Source organism: Marmota monax, unplaced genomic scaffold (genome assembly GCF_021218885.2).
Source record: "Marmota monax isolate L192 unplaced genomic scaffold, Marmota_monax_Labrador192_F-V1.1 WCK01_AAM20220418_F8-fsc00160, whole genome shotgun sequence".
Classification (NCBI taxonomy): Eukaryota; Metazoa; Chordata; class Mammalia; order Rodentia; family Sciuridae; genus Marmota; species Marmota monax.
Genome location: NW_026694183.1, coordinates 1091163 through 1106074, shown reverse-complemented (window position 1 = coordinate 1106074; position 14912 = coordinate 1091163). Strand labels below are relative to the sequence as shown.

General features: G+C 45.9%; 1 long non-coding RNA gene and 1 other non-coding gene across 4 annotated transcripts; both read right to left on the bottom strand.

The window, feature by feature from the left end:
- Positions 1 to 1229: 1229 nt before the first annotated feature.
- On the bottom strand, positions 1230 to 14802 carry LOC124107852 (uncharacterized). 3 transcript variants are annotated; one of them, XR_006856534.2, is made up of 3 exons: positions 13830 to 14731; positions 10602 to 10782; positions 1230 to 5042 (listed from the first exon to the last, which is right to left on the bottom strand). It is a non-coding gene; the product is annotated as an uncharacterized LOC124107852 (long non-coding RNA). The 3 variants fall into 3 exon arrangements; XR_006856536.2 differs by lacking the exon at positions 1230 to 5042 and adding an exon at positions 5059 to 8051 and having other exon boundaries at positions 13830 to 14730; XR_006856535.2 differs by lacking the exon at positions 1230 to 5042 and having other exon boundaries at positions 10572 to 10782; positions 13830 to 14802.
- On the bottom strand, positions 3662 to 3734 carry Trnaa-ggc (transfer RNA alanine (anticodon GGC)). The gene has a single exon. It is a non-coding gene; the product is annotated as a tRNA-Ala (tRNA).
- Positions 14803 to 14912: the final 110 nt, after the last annotated feature.

The following is a 14912-nucleotide window of genomic DNA, read 5'->3' as shown; positions in this document are numbered from 1 at the left end:
TGACATCAAAGTAGATCCAGGACCACCACACTGTTCCTGTCCCTGCTCCTCCCCTTCCCTCCCGGCCCCGCCCCTTCTCCCCCCTTTTCTACCTTTCCTAACCAGTACAGCCTTAGAGCCGGCAGGTATGAAAGATCAAGGTGGGCTGTATGCAGTTGGGTGTCCCCAAAAGAGTGTGATGGTTTCTATCCAAGAACATCAGAGAGGAGCGTCAGAACTCAAGCAGGGAGGGCATTTGGGTGTGGGTGCACTCAGGGATGGCCCTGTGGGGGTGTCAGAGCTCCAGCAGGGTGCTGTGGGAGCCTCCTGGGGATGGCGAAGGGCGTCCAGGCAAGGGGAAGCAGAGCCTCGCAGGACCAGGTCAGCAGCCACGCAGGGAGGAGCAGCCGCTAGTGACAGCCATGGGGAAAAAGAAATGAGCAAACATACGCCAATAATGGGAAACTAGTTTCTTGAAGAAGGTATTGACACACATGGAAAGACAGAAAACCAGAAGGACCCCTATGTTGGTGGCCTGGAATGAACTTGTGGATTTCAATATTTGTTTCAGGAATGAATGGGAAGCAGAGATGGCTTCTCACAGTCAGGAACAGCAGAAAGAAGGGCACCCAATACCACGACCGTTACTTCACATTCCAAGGTGTGGGGGGGGGGGGTTAACTTAAGCCAATTTGGGTTAACCTAAGCCAAAAAAGAGAAGCCATTCATGGGACATTGGCATCTGACAGATCGCAGGTGCTAAAGTTCCAAGTGCAGAAAGTGGGTCAGAATCTAAGGAAACAACGACGGGAGAACCACGGCCCAGTTGACCCAGGGACAGCCTCATTCAGGGTCAAGGCCACCAAAGTGAGCACAGAGCCCTTCTCCACGTCCACAAAGCCTCAGGGTGAGCTCAGGCACACACCTGCATGCCACCTGCACGCCACCTGCACGCCACCTGCAAGGTCCCTGCAAAAGCAAAATCTAGCTCTGGGGTCCTCAGTGGGGAGACATAGGAATCTCACCATGATGGGGTCCTCAGGGGAACACAGTCTAGGGGTGCACCGTGAACATCATTCTCAAACAACCAAATCAAAACTCTAAGTACTGGAAAGGATTATTCTATGCAATTAGTATGTATATACTTTTATATTATGTGCAATTGGTATGATTATATACCTAGAAAATTCAAAGTTAACTGGGAAAATGACTAGAGGCAACACAATAACCCATTCAAGTGTCAGGTTACAGCAGAGTTTTTAATTCAGCATTGTTGCCATTGGAACTGGACAGTACTTGGTTGTGGGGGAGAGGGGGATGCCCTGTACATGGTAGGGTGCCTAGCACACCCCTGGCTTCACGCAGTAGACACCAGGAGCACCCTTGCCCTCACCCAGTTGTGGCAAACACAAAGGTCCAGACTTGCAAATCACCCCAAGTTGATGTAAAATTAATTTATGAAAATCAATGACCTAAAAAATTAACCATGGAAAATTTCAATGCAAAATAATTTATATTTAAATCATCTCAAAATCATGTGACCCCATCTGGAATGGCTTTGTGTATGGTGTGAGACAGGGATCGAATTCTACTTGTTGATTCATTATAAGATCCTGATTAGTATGCAGAGCTGTGTCTGCTAATTCAAACAACTTGGTTATGAATTCTAAGATTTTTCTGTAAATTCTTGGGTTTTTTAGGTAGATGATCATATTGTCTGTGAAAGTTGACAGTCCCGTCTTTTCGTGGCTCTTATTTATACTGCACCTTCATTTCCTGTCCAGGTACCTTTCCTGGCACTTGCAGAGCAATGGCCCCTGTGGGACTCTGCCTCGCTCTGAGGATTCACGCGTAGACTTCCGGGTCTCACCACTACTGCCAATGACTGACGTTTCTTTAGCAGTGGAGATTACTGTATTCTATTGTTGCTTGATACATTTTCTTCTAGGTATTCTGCAATACTGATTTTGATTTTCTCTTTGGTCTATTGTCAGAGAATGCCTTTTCCCCATTTTTGCTCTGTGTGAGTTTTACTGTTTTGCTCCATAGCTCCATGATTCTCATGTATAGAGTGTCTAGTAGTGCTTTTTACAATGATGGCCATGTTCTCTCTGCTGTCCAGTGCTGTGGCCACTGACCGCAGGTCGCTTTTGAGCACCTGAAGTGTGCCTGATAAGACTGAGCAAAAACATTTTTCTTTTGGTACCTGGGGATTGAACCCCGGGGTCCTTAACCAGTGAGCCGCTCCTCCAGCCTTTTTTTATATTACATTTAGACATAGAGTCTTGCTAAGTTCTTTAGGGCCTCACTAAGTTGCTGGGGCTGGCTTTGAACTTGCAATCCTCCTGCCTCAGCCTCCGGAGCCACTGGGATTATAGGCCAATGAAAATTACCACCACACCCACCTGAGCAAATACATTTCTGCTATGACGTATTCACCTATTGATATTTAAATCAATTTAACTTGCTAATTTTGGTTTACTATTCACACCATATTTGCCTGATTAACTTCTGTTGAGTTTTGGTATAAATTTCACATTAGCCTCCAAAAATAAGCAAAGCATTTGGAGAAGAAGGGATTCTTTGTTTCTCCCTTGAGTTTTGATACGATTTGCTGGTTAAACCCTTGGGACCTAGAGTTTTCCTTGTGAGATGATTTTTACCTGATTCTTCTCTACAGTTATAAAACCATTCAGGTTTTCTGTATTTTTCTGACGTTGTTGTCCTAAATACTTCAGAAATTCATGTCTATCTATTTTAGAAAACTTATACATTTAATCTAAATTTCAAAGGCATTTATATAAAATTGTTTAAAACATTATTTTCTTATTTTTCAATGCATGCAATATCTGTGGCTATGTCCTTTTATGTTCGTGACATTAGCCAAATGTGCCTTCTATCTTTTCATTGAGATTAGACTCACTAGAGGTTTATCAATTTATTACTCTTTCAAAGAAAAGAGCTCTGTTGATTCTGGTTTATGGGTTTTAAAATTTTTATTATTTACTTATTATTTCTTTCTACTTTATTTTTATTTATCCCTTGAGAAGAAATGCCTAATTTAATCTGGCTTATTTGTCTTCCAATAATAAGCATTTTAAGCTATTAATACCCTCAAACTGTTTTCTAGTCTCCAATATGACTGCATAGCTGACCCAAGAATTTCTAAAGTGATTTATTAATTTCCAAACCTTCAAGATCCAATCATCTTTTAAAATTTCTACCTTAACTGGAAAGTGTTCATAAAATACACTTTCTATGCTGTGAACCTTGTGAATAAAGTTGAGATTTTTCTCTGTGGCTCAGTCTCTGGTCAATGTTTATAATAGTCCTCATGAACTTTAATAACACATGAAAGATGATGGATATTTACAGATTAAAAATAATGTACGTATCTGACAGTTACGAGTACAATGTCTGTCTTTTGCTTACATCAATTTATTAATGATATTGTTTAGATTTTCTATATATTCACTGATTTTTTTCATGTTCAATTTACTCATTAAAGAGAAATATGTTAAAAACTCACCACTGTGATTTTTATTTCTTTTTGAAGTTCTGTCAACTTTTGTTTTATACATTTGGGGAGCTGCGATTCAGTGTGTACCAATTGAGTATTTTAATACCCTGATGAGCTGAGACTTTTATTGTTGTGATACTACCTTTTTTTTTGTTTTTGTTTTTGAGGTGCTGGGAATTGAACCCAGGGCCTCGTGCATGCCAGGCAAGCCCTCTACCCCTGAGCTACACCCCCAACCCTGACACGACCCTCTTTACAGTCTATTTAGCTGACCTTACTACATCCCTCAGCTCCTCTGGTGGCCACTTGCCACTCTGTTATCTTTTCAGTCCAACATTCCTGTACCTTTACATTTTAGATGTGTCCTGTGAAAAGCGTACATTTGGATTTTGAGGGGGGTTCAACCTGGCAAACTGATTTTAACAGAACCCTTATGCTACATTTAATGCAAGTACTAACATATTTGGGGTTAAATACTCCATTTTCAGTGATTCCCTTTTTATTTCCTCCTCCCTTCTGGCCTAGGATTGGGTGGCTGGGCTAAAATTTTTCCTTCCTATTTAATCTCTCTTCTATTAGTTCAGAACTTTTATACTCTAAATTTGTTTGTTATCCTAAAATTATAATGCATACACTTAACAATCTGCAGCTAATTTATTTAAACTTCTCCAAGATAGGACATTAGAACACTTTAATTTTTTTGTGCATCTCCGATATATTACTGTTTCTCTTACTTTATACCCACCCTGCGGTTTAGCCCCCTAGTCATTGTTAGTGTGTTGTGAGTGCTCAGATTGTTACCAGTGGTGGAATAAGACAGAGGGCAAGGTACTGGGAGATTAAGTGACACTCAGTCACCTTGGTGACAAAGGCCACCATGAAGACCATATGGCCTACAGTATGCCTCTGACCGACTTGGAGACCAATAAAAAGAAAGATAAGGCCTGGCACGGTGGCACTTACCTGTAATCCCAGCAGCTCTGGAGGCTGAAGCAGGAGGGTCGTGAGTTCAAAGCCAGCCTCAGGAAAAGTGAGTTGCTAAGCAACTCAGTGAGACCCCCGTCTCTAAATAAAATAAAGGGGCTAGGGATGTGGCTCAGTGGTTGAGTGCCTCTGAGTTCAATCCCTGGTACAGAAAGAAAGAAAGATAAGCTCAGACCTCGCATTCCCATCTCAAGACACAGGTGGCAGATGTCAGAAAGCCTCTGTGGTACCTTGGAAGAGTCCCTTATCTTTACCGTGATGGCGGCTGAAGGAGGAGCCCCAAGGGTCCCCCACACTGAATCAGAAACGAATGTGGAGGACAGAGAAGTGAAATTATGTCCCATCACCCAGAAGCCAATGAGTCAATGTCATGGGGGAAGGACTTACTGAAGGCTCAGCTGTGGTGCCATCTGGGGGACCCAGGGAGGGGCAGGGTGGGGTCCAGAGAACAGCATTTGCCCTAAACCACCTCCGGTGCACTGTAGCATTTCCAGAGCCCGAATACACAGTGTCCAGACTGAGAAGTGGAAGCAGGACTGGCCCTTCTTGCTTATTCCACCTGGAAGTAGAATGTACAGGAGGCCATTGGTCTGGCTCAGTCCCCACACTCGACCCAGCAGACCAGACCAAAATGGCATCACTCACGCTAAAGTTCCACGTCGCCAAGCCAAAACCAAACTGTTGATCTGACCTTCTGAATAATTAGGAGAGACGGATAATAGCCAAATCCCTAACAGGCCAGCGCTAGCTGGCACCACCAGGAAACCCCCTCCTTTAACCTTTACGAGGCAAGTAACTTTGAAGCAGCAAAACCACTTTTTGTCTGTCTCTGCTTTCCTCAGCCCTCCCGTCTATAAAACCAGCCTCCTGTGCTCTCATGGGATCGCTCGTTCTATTTTGAAGAAGAAAGTGTTGTCCGATTCTAGAAGCGCAAATGGAGCCAATCGAGAGCTTTGACTTTGTTAAGATCTTTACGTTTCTTTCAGCCTGTGTTTTGAGACACCTAATTTCATGCTTAGCCGTTTACGCTTCCTGAATTGCAACCTTGGAGCGGGTGGGTTTGGGCTCCTAGTGCCTTCAGGAGAAACACTTGTCCCAGAGGACACAGTCTTGGTTCCTTGAAGAGGGAGCAGAGAGAGCCTCTGGGCCATCCGGGGCGAGTCGTGATGCTGGACCAAAGGCAGAGGGAGGGCCCTGGCTACTGGGCTAGGGTGACTGGTCCGGTTACTAAGAGGAAATTGGGTTGCTGCTACACCAGGGGATGAAGGAGAATTAGAAGTGGACCCAGAGTATTCCCTGGGCAATCTCTTCACACCTCCATCTCCAAATAACGCCCACGGGACCCTGTGGCAGGATGATAAGAGGAAGCACTGATGACTTGGGTCCTTGGAGTCACCCTGACATTTTCATCTCAGTGTCTCCTGTGACAAGCACAGTGGTGGCTTAGTTAGGAGCGTAACTCAGAGGGCCTCACTCCACTGTGACAGCTGAGCTCCTGGGATGGCGCCCCTGTGTGTTAGACAGGTGAGCTTCTCTGTCTGAACAAAGGACAAGGACGTGCTAAATGGCAAGAAGGCACGAACCCTCCGGTCTGCTAGTCACTCTTCTCTGCTCGGTGTTCCCAGGAAGGCTGGCCTCTCAGGACTGTGTCCTTGGCTTCCCCTTGCCCTCTGGGATTAGCAGGAGGCAGCGCTGGGCTTTTGGAAAGGCAGGGTTTTTAGTCCCCTGGGTCCCTCCCCACAGTCCTGGCTGCAGCTGCGCTGTCCTGTGTCCACAAGCTGGACTGGTACCCACACTCCTTCCTGCCTCAGGTCCCGTCCTTTTTCCCTGCCCATCAGGTCCAGGTGGTCATGGCTGCCCACCACTGCCTGTCCCGTCGAGCCCCTTCATGCCACCTGCACGTGGTTTCTAGTCCCTTCTTTGATCTATGTTCCCTTAAGTCCTTGGAGTGCCCTTGATTTCTGCAGAGGTCCAGACTCCTGTGCTAGCACACTTCCTTGGTGCTTTGCCTGAGCCCATCTGTCTGGGATCCTTTTCCTTCTGCCACTGAAGAACCTTCTTCCGGAGGCTCCCGTGTGCCATGTTGCCAGCTTGGTACCTTCCAGGAGACTGCTGAAGACTCTGCAGTTCGTTTTCTGTCGTCAGAATAAGCAAATGCTCCCGGGTCTGAGCAGCTTCCAGTGCCCTGTGTGCTTCTCCAAGTTCTCACTTTCTAAATCTCAGCTGGGAAATTCCTCCCCAAAGGAGCGTCTCTGTCGTGATCTTAAAGGCTCCCTTAACATGTAAACGTTCTTTGGGTTTTTGTAAAGGCCCTTTTAGTTCTCTAACCAACACTGGTAACTGTCTTCGCAGAAGGGTTGATTCACCTGGTGCAACACTGTCAAAAATGAGAAAGTCCTGCCCTCTCGTTTTTTTCCCTAAGATTTTTGCACACACTTGACACATCACATATCACTTGGGTAGAATCTGTCCTTAAATCTTGGATGAGAAATAGGACAATAGAACAATCCAACTGACCTTCAAGATCTCAAAATCATACAAGCTATCCACTGTTACGTAACAAATCACCCCAGAATTAAGCAGCTTACAACGGCACACATTCATCATCCTATAGTTTCTGTGGGTTGGGAATCTGGGCATAGCTTAGTTTGATCCTCTGCTCACAGTTCCTCACCAGGCAGGCATGCTGACTTGGGGTCCCCATCTCCCCTGAAGATGCTACTGGGGAATGACCCATTTCCAAGCTCACACACTGGTCTGTGGCACCATTTATTTCCTCATGAGGTATTGGAATGAGAACCTTGGCTCCTTTCTGGCTGTTGGCCAAGGGCTTCCCTCAGTGTCTTGACACATAGGCATTTCCAAAATGGCAGCTCACAATATAACCACGTACTTCATTAATCATTCATATGTGAAAAACCAGGGAGCCCAAAGAGTTTGCCAACAAGACAGAGGTCACAGCCCTTGGTAATCCAATCTCGGCAATGACATCCCATCCCTCGCCATGTTCCAGGTTATACTCAAGTCAGCAGGGCCAGTGTGTACTTGGGGAGATTGCCTAAAGGAATGAATGACCACCAGGAAGTGGAGATCACTGGGAACATTCTGGAAGGCTGACAACATTGTGAATATGATGCCTCGGTTTCCATCCCTATCTCAACTTTCAAGAGCTGCACGCCTATTTCAGCACCTTAGTGGAAGCAGAATAGCAAAGCTTCTACAGCATGCATCATGTACTTCCACTCTCTGAGCACGTCGGTCTGAGGCTTCTTCAGGAAGTTCGCCAAAGAAACCATGTTTTCCACAAGTACCTCTGGCCATCGGTAAGTCCTGCTACGTGGGGATTCTCTTCTGCAGAGTATACTGTCTCCTTTTTGTGCGGGTAGCTCTTTGAACATAGAAGACCTGCTTCGCCATGCTGCTCGGATGCTGTGGGAAGGCCATGCCCAAGTCTCCCTTAGGTCATGAGTCAATTTTGGTTGAAGAATAATCAGATGTGATGTGACCATCTTTCTGATAATGACCAGCAATTCTTCTGCCCGATGCTGCTGTCTATTTCTGGACACAACTGAAGAGAGAACAAATCACAATATGCTTGTAATTTCTAATTCACTCAGCCTCTTTCTTATTCCATCATCAATGATGATTTTCCTTTCCATGTGCATCCATGATTCACACGTGCTGTGTTGTCCATTACGGGCAAGACCCAGAAATATCGCAGCAACAAGCAGAGTCACAGTTAAGGTAGTCATAAATCAACTAAAAAGGCACCTCATTGTTTAATGCCCAAATGTTTCACATACAAGATCCTGAGGCAGTAAAACGGTGGTCAGTAGTATGCAGCAAACTTGACAGTTTCGATTTAAGGTTTTAGCTTCAATGGACTCAAAACTATAAAGAACGTAGTTTTAAAAGTATTCTTTTAAAAATCTGTTGTTTTGAAGTTTGATTAGTAAGAACAAAATGCGTTTGAGGCACCTCATTCCCCAAACTTTCCTGTTTCTTTTATGCTCTCTGTATTCGTTACAATGTCTGGATCAAAGATGATTCTTCATAGAAGTTGCTGTACATGATATTAGAGGGTTTTACTTCCACTTCAAGAAATTTTAGCCAACAAAGTCATCCATCTTTTTAAAATTCATCTTCAGATACATAAAGAACTTTCAAATAACATCTTTTCTTAAAAGATGTACATCCCAAAAGGAATTAAATGATTAAAAAATTAAATACAGTTATTAAAGATTATTTCCTTTAGTAATATGAAAGCTGGAATGCCAAACCATTGTACAAAGGCTGCCTAGCGCAAACACGAGGTCTGGGTTTCCGTCTTCTCTAGTCTTTACTGTTCTGCCTTGTGTTATCATTTACAGTTTTTATATCCACGTGTTGGTTCCAAGAGGAGAAAATATTCTTCCTAATTACAGTATCTAATTGAGTCACTCTTACTATTGATATCATTATTGATATATCAATGTATACCTACACACACACACACACACACACACACACCACTGTTTTATTTCATGAGTTGTTTGATTATGTGGAAGTTGTTCATTGTTCCTGGGTGTCAAAGACATGGCATAGAGGGTGGACTGCCCCCTCTGGACATGAGTACTGTCCATGTAGTTGCTGGGAGTATTGGTGACTGGGAGCCTGCAGTTGAGTCCTCCCTCACAAAGACCCCCTTCGGAGCAAGGGAGCTGCCTGACGGAGGTCACAGCCCCTTTCCGGTCAGCACATATCCAGTGATGGGTCGACTGAGTCAAAACAAGCAGGAGGCCATGAGCCTAAGGCTGGCTGCCCTTTGAGTTCCCTAACAAACCACCTAACTTAGTATGCAAACAAGAGAAAAGCTAACAGTCTTAGTCCATTTTGTGCTACTAAACAGAATATCACAGACTGGGCCATTTATTTTGTTAAAAAAAGAATTTCTTTCTCACAGTTCTGGAGTCTGGGAAGCCCAATAGCAAGGTGCCAACATCTGGCCAGGGCCTTCTTGCTTCATCATCACTCGGAGGAAGGTAAGAGGGTAAGAAAGACCAGGGAAATTGAACCTGTGACCTCAAGCTCTTTTATTTTGTTTATTTAGTTTTTGTATGCAGCACTGGGGATCAAACCCAGAGCCTCAGGCATGCTAGGCAAGCACTCTACCACTGAGCCACAACCCCAAGCCCTTTTATAATCAGTATAAATTTATCCATGAGGATGAATTTCTCATGACCTAAACACCTCCCACCAGGCCCACCTATCAACTCTGTTGCATTGGGAATTAACCTTGCAAAACATGTGTTTTGGGGGGATACGCTCACCATAGCACTAACTTGGCAGTAATATTGTAACAAACAGCCAAGCTTCAGGGGATCACAGGCAGATAATTGATCAGACCTGCTGAATCAATGCAAATGGTTAACCACACCACGCCCAAGCAAGGCAGAAACTAGGCTGTAGCCAATCAAGTGATTTCTGTTTTGCTTCTGTGTTCAGGCTTTGAAATTTCTCTGCTAACACTGCTGGACAGAGCTCTTTGAATCTCTTCTGGTTCTGAGAGCTGCCCAACTCATGAATCATTCTTTGCTCATATTAACTCTGCTAAGTTTAATTGGCCTAAAGAGTTTTGTTTAACAGGTCAATGAGCAGTATAAGGCCTAGCTATATTGTTCCAATTCAGGATGCGTCTGTGGAGCCATCCAGCTCCCCAGCTCCCTATGGGATTGGTTGAGGCCTTTACTATAAGTGCACACCATTCAACCTCTCCTTGGCTCACCTGTTTGCTCCCCTACACAAGTGAATTCTGAGGGCTCCCCCAATTAATTTGCTGAACTCTAATCTACTTTAGAGTCATTCTCCTGAAGAACCCACCTGCATCCTGCTGGCTTTCACAATCATTAATTATTTCAGCCTCTTACTCCTGTAATTATGTAATTACACACACACACACACACACACACACTTCAACTGAATGATAAAATTTGACCTTGAACAGACAATGATTTCTTCTCCAAGTTACATTAGAATGCTTACATTTGAAAGTGACTATTAATATATTGACAGTAGATAGGAACAACACGACTTGTTCTCATTTCTAATGTTATTGTTCAATAGAAATTTATTCTCTTACAGTTGTGGAGGATGGGATTTGGAAATCAAGGAGGCTGGTAGGAATCCTTTCTGCTCCATGGCATGTAGACGCCTCGCTTCAGTCTGCATCTTCACGTGGTCTTCTTTCCAATGTCTCTTCTGTGTCTTCAAACAGTCGTCGCCCTCATCACTGGGAATACATTGCAAGACTCACGGTGGATCTGAAACCACAGATAGTCCTGAATCCTAGGTAGACTCTTTTTTCTCTATACATAGTTATTAGAAAGTTTAACTTGTAAATTGAACGCCGCAAGAGATCAACAATAATAAAAACAGAATAATTACAACAATATACTATATTAAAAGTCATGTGAATGTGGGCTTTCTTTCAAAATTAGTAGGTATGGCCCATTGCAAAGAGGAAGGCTGTGGGGAGACCCTCCCCAAATAACCACACCCATCTCCCAGGCTCCTTGACCAGAAGAGATAATGGGAATGGGATTTGTCATTCACCAAAACAAAAATGATGCCTCCATCTCCAATTCCTACAAGTCCACAGGAGCAAGTGACCATTTTGGATTATTTAATAGTGCCATGGAAGCATCTGTGGCCTTTGGATCATCTGCGTTTTTATGTTCTGCCGGTCTGAGGATTATCCCACCTGTAAGGATTATGTGCTGCTCAAGGATTACCCTGGGTTTGGACTTGATCTCTCATTCGAGGAGGATTCTGCATTACTTTGATGTTCTTTATGACCCACTGCCTCCTGTTTCATGGTATCAATGTCAGAGTCCTAAACTCAGACCTAGTTTGGAACAGGTTCAGGGTGTCTTCCTGTTTAGCTGTTCCCATTTCAGAAATTTGGGGATGGCCTTGTGAAGGGCAGAAAATTTCTATTTTCCATTGGAGTATGGTTCCAACCCAGGAACAAGAATGGTGGCACTTGGGTGTCAAGAGAATAGCAGTCTCTATGTGTAAGGGCTGTGGGAATTACGGCTGTAGGGAGGCAGAGAAGGTCTAGTATGCCTGTGAGCCAATGTCTGCCAGGAATGCCAGCCTCGAGTCTCAGAGGGATGGGAGTGAGGGGTCCCTGAGTCCCCAGGGCTGATGGGAGTGTCTCAGTCTTTGTGGAAATTGTTACAGCTGAGGCTCACATGCTGAGGGATTTGGAACTGTATACATTAGAGAATGGTGGCAAAAGTAGTCTCCATGACTTACCAACTGATAGGAATGGAGGCCTCACGTTTCAGGAAGTTATGGGAATGATGTTCTCTTATCCCAGGGACTTCATCAAAGTCCCAGCACAACCCATCCCCCTATTCATTCACTTATCATTTTCCTGAGACCCTGCTCTGAGCCACACCTATGTTGGGTGATATTTTGAAGATGCAGAGATGACTCAGACCTAGACTGTGCCCTCAGTGTATTCCCAGAGACAGACCCAGACACTGAAATCACAACACACCAGGATCAGGGCAGGACAAGGTCAGCATGGTTGTGCAGCTGCTGTCCTGTCCTGACCACAGGGCATGTAAGGTGAGTGCAGAGGGACAGAATTCCAGATACCAAAGTACAGGGTCTGACAAAGGGTCCTTTGGAATCACACGTGAATTTGTGGGCATGACAAGTCCACATGTGCACAACATCAACCCCTAGAAGTAGCACATTTTCACAGAGGAAGAACCCCCACCCCAAGTCAGAGAGGCCTGGGTTCAAGTCTCCAGCTCTGTCACTGACTTTGTAAGTTTGGGCAACTCATTATTCAGAACCTCAAGTCCCTTGTTCTTACATGGAAATAATAACTGTTTCTAATAACATGGTGGCCATGTGAAAAATTATGTAATGCATAGCAAATACTTAGTGTAGGGACTGCCCTTAGCAGTCATTCAATAAGGGTATGGGTTCTCACATTATTATTTCTGTCATCCAAGTATTCCCCCCTTACCATGGGGGGAACACGATATGTTCCAAGACCCCCAATAAACATCTAAAACCTTGGATAGTACCAAATGCTCTATGTTTTCTTTTTTCTATACATGCATACATATGATAAAGTTTAATTCACAAATTATGTACAGTTAAGAGCTTAACAACAATCATAGAACAATTATAACAATATTTTGTAATAAAATTACCAGCATCACTATCCTTGTACTTGGGGACCACGATTAAGTATAATAAGGCTTGTGTAAAACACAACCCTGAAGTATCACAAAAGGCAATCTGCTAACTCAATCTGAAACAGCTACTGAAAGTCTGAATGGGCATGTGGCATACACAGGGGGATACACCTGTCCACAGGATGACAGAGGTTCCGGAAATGATGGTGCAAGATTTCGTTACACTGCCTGGATGAACGCACGATTTAGAACTTGTCAATTATTTCTGGAATTTTCTGTGTATAATGTTTCAAATTATAGTTCATTGTGGATACCTGAAACTTTGGAAAATGGAACTAAATAAGGGGGCACCACTGTAGTAATTATAAAAAAAAAATTAAAACATCTGGAGGTATTTATCAAATAGCTGGTTTCAGAGGCTTAAAAAACACTGAATGGAATCAATTTTAAAAAAACACACAAACCAGAAGATTTGAATAGGCAATATTCATTAGTTTCAACTCCCAGTCTCTCAACTGATTGCATGAATTATGGATAAATAAAGGGAATACTATAGAGCCATTTAAACAAACGAGGGTGCTCTAATGGCATGGATGTGGGTGAATCTTTGGGGCATAGTGTTTTTTTTTTTTTTTTTAAAAGCAAGGTGCAGAATAACGTGATTCCATCTAGGGACAAGAAAGAGGAGGATGGTATAACATATTGCATAGGTGTAAGAATTCCTCTGGAAAAATGCGCAGGAAATTTGTAAGCAAAAGTTGTCCCCAGAGAACTGGATGTCTGGGGGCACGGTGGGAGGAAGCCCTAGAACCATAAATCTATACTGCCTGAATGTCCTCCCGAAATGTGCCCAGCCCCTAACGTTCCCCTAGGTTCTAAGCTGCCCACAGCGTCGTCTTCTCTCTCCTCCACCCTCTTCTTCGTCCTGGCTCCCCGCTGGGAACAACTCCCATCCCCTGGCTCCTCACCCTCACCCACAACCCAGCAGTGCCCAGTCCCTCGGGGTCCTCTCTGCCCGCTGGTCCTACCCCATCCATCTCTCCCCGTCCCTCCCCTTGCTCACAACCCTCCGTGGCTCCCTGTCACTCTGGGAAGACTAAGTTCCCAGCCTGGCCTTGGACACGCCGAGAACGGCCCCGCCCACTCACCCCAGCTTCTTCTACGCTCCTTGGCTCCCGGCCCCTACCGCTCTAGTCAGACTTGACTGCTTTGTTGTCCTCCGGAATCACCTTGGTTTCCTGCCTTTGGGCCTTTGCTTAAGCTGTGCCCTGGGCCTGGAACGCCCTTACTGCTGCCCCTCTCAACAATTCAGGTCTAACTTCTGGTTCTTGGAGGTCACGCCACAACCACGCCTTCTCTGGAGGTCCCCCCTGGTGGACCTGCTGCGAGGATTCCTTCCGCCCCGGCTCTCTCAGCCTCTGGTCTCGCCCTCGGTCACACCCCATCACCCCGGAATGGGACTGTCTGCGGCTGGGTCTGTCTCTCCCATCACACCGTGAGCTCCCGCTGCAAGGGCACGTTTGGGTCTGATTCACCTTCGAGTCCCCAGTGGGGGGCGGGGGTACCGAACCTCAGCGAGGGGAGGGAGGCTGGGAGAGCCGAGAGGGAGCGGGAACTGCAGAGCCTGCCTGGGGAAGGTGTAGGAGAGAGGAGACGCGGAAGGAGGAGGCCGGAGAAGGGGAGGATGGAGCCCCGGGAGCAGGCAGGGGACACACAGGGAGGGGGGCCGGCGGAGAGAGAGAGTAAGACGCGAAGACCCGTCGCCCCAGCGCAGAGGACGAGGACACGCCGGCAGTGGAAGGACAGACGTACCGAGACGGGAGCGAGGAGGAAAGAAAGAATGACACAATGACACGAGCGGAGGGAGAGGCACGGGAGAGCGCGCAGGGCCAGGAGGGAGGCTGGCGAGAAGAGGGAGGAGGCCGGAGAAGGGAAGGAGGAGAGGCGGAGGGGACCGAGGGAAAGCCGCCGCGAGAGGACGGGGACTGGCCAGGGAGGAGGGAGGGAGCAGTGGGCGCGCCGGCCGCCCGCCGCCTCCCGGCCTCTCTTTTGTCCCTTCCCTCCTCCCTGCGTCATGCTCCCCTGGCCCGGCCTCCCCTCCCCGCTCCCTCCTCCGCCCCGCTCCTCCTCCCCGGGGCTGGATGGAATTTTTTCCCCTGGACCGGGGCCAGCTCCGGGGCAGGGGGGAAGCCAGGCCGGACTGGGCTGGGCAGCGGGGAGGGGCCGGGCGG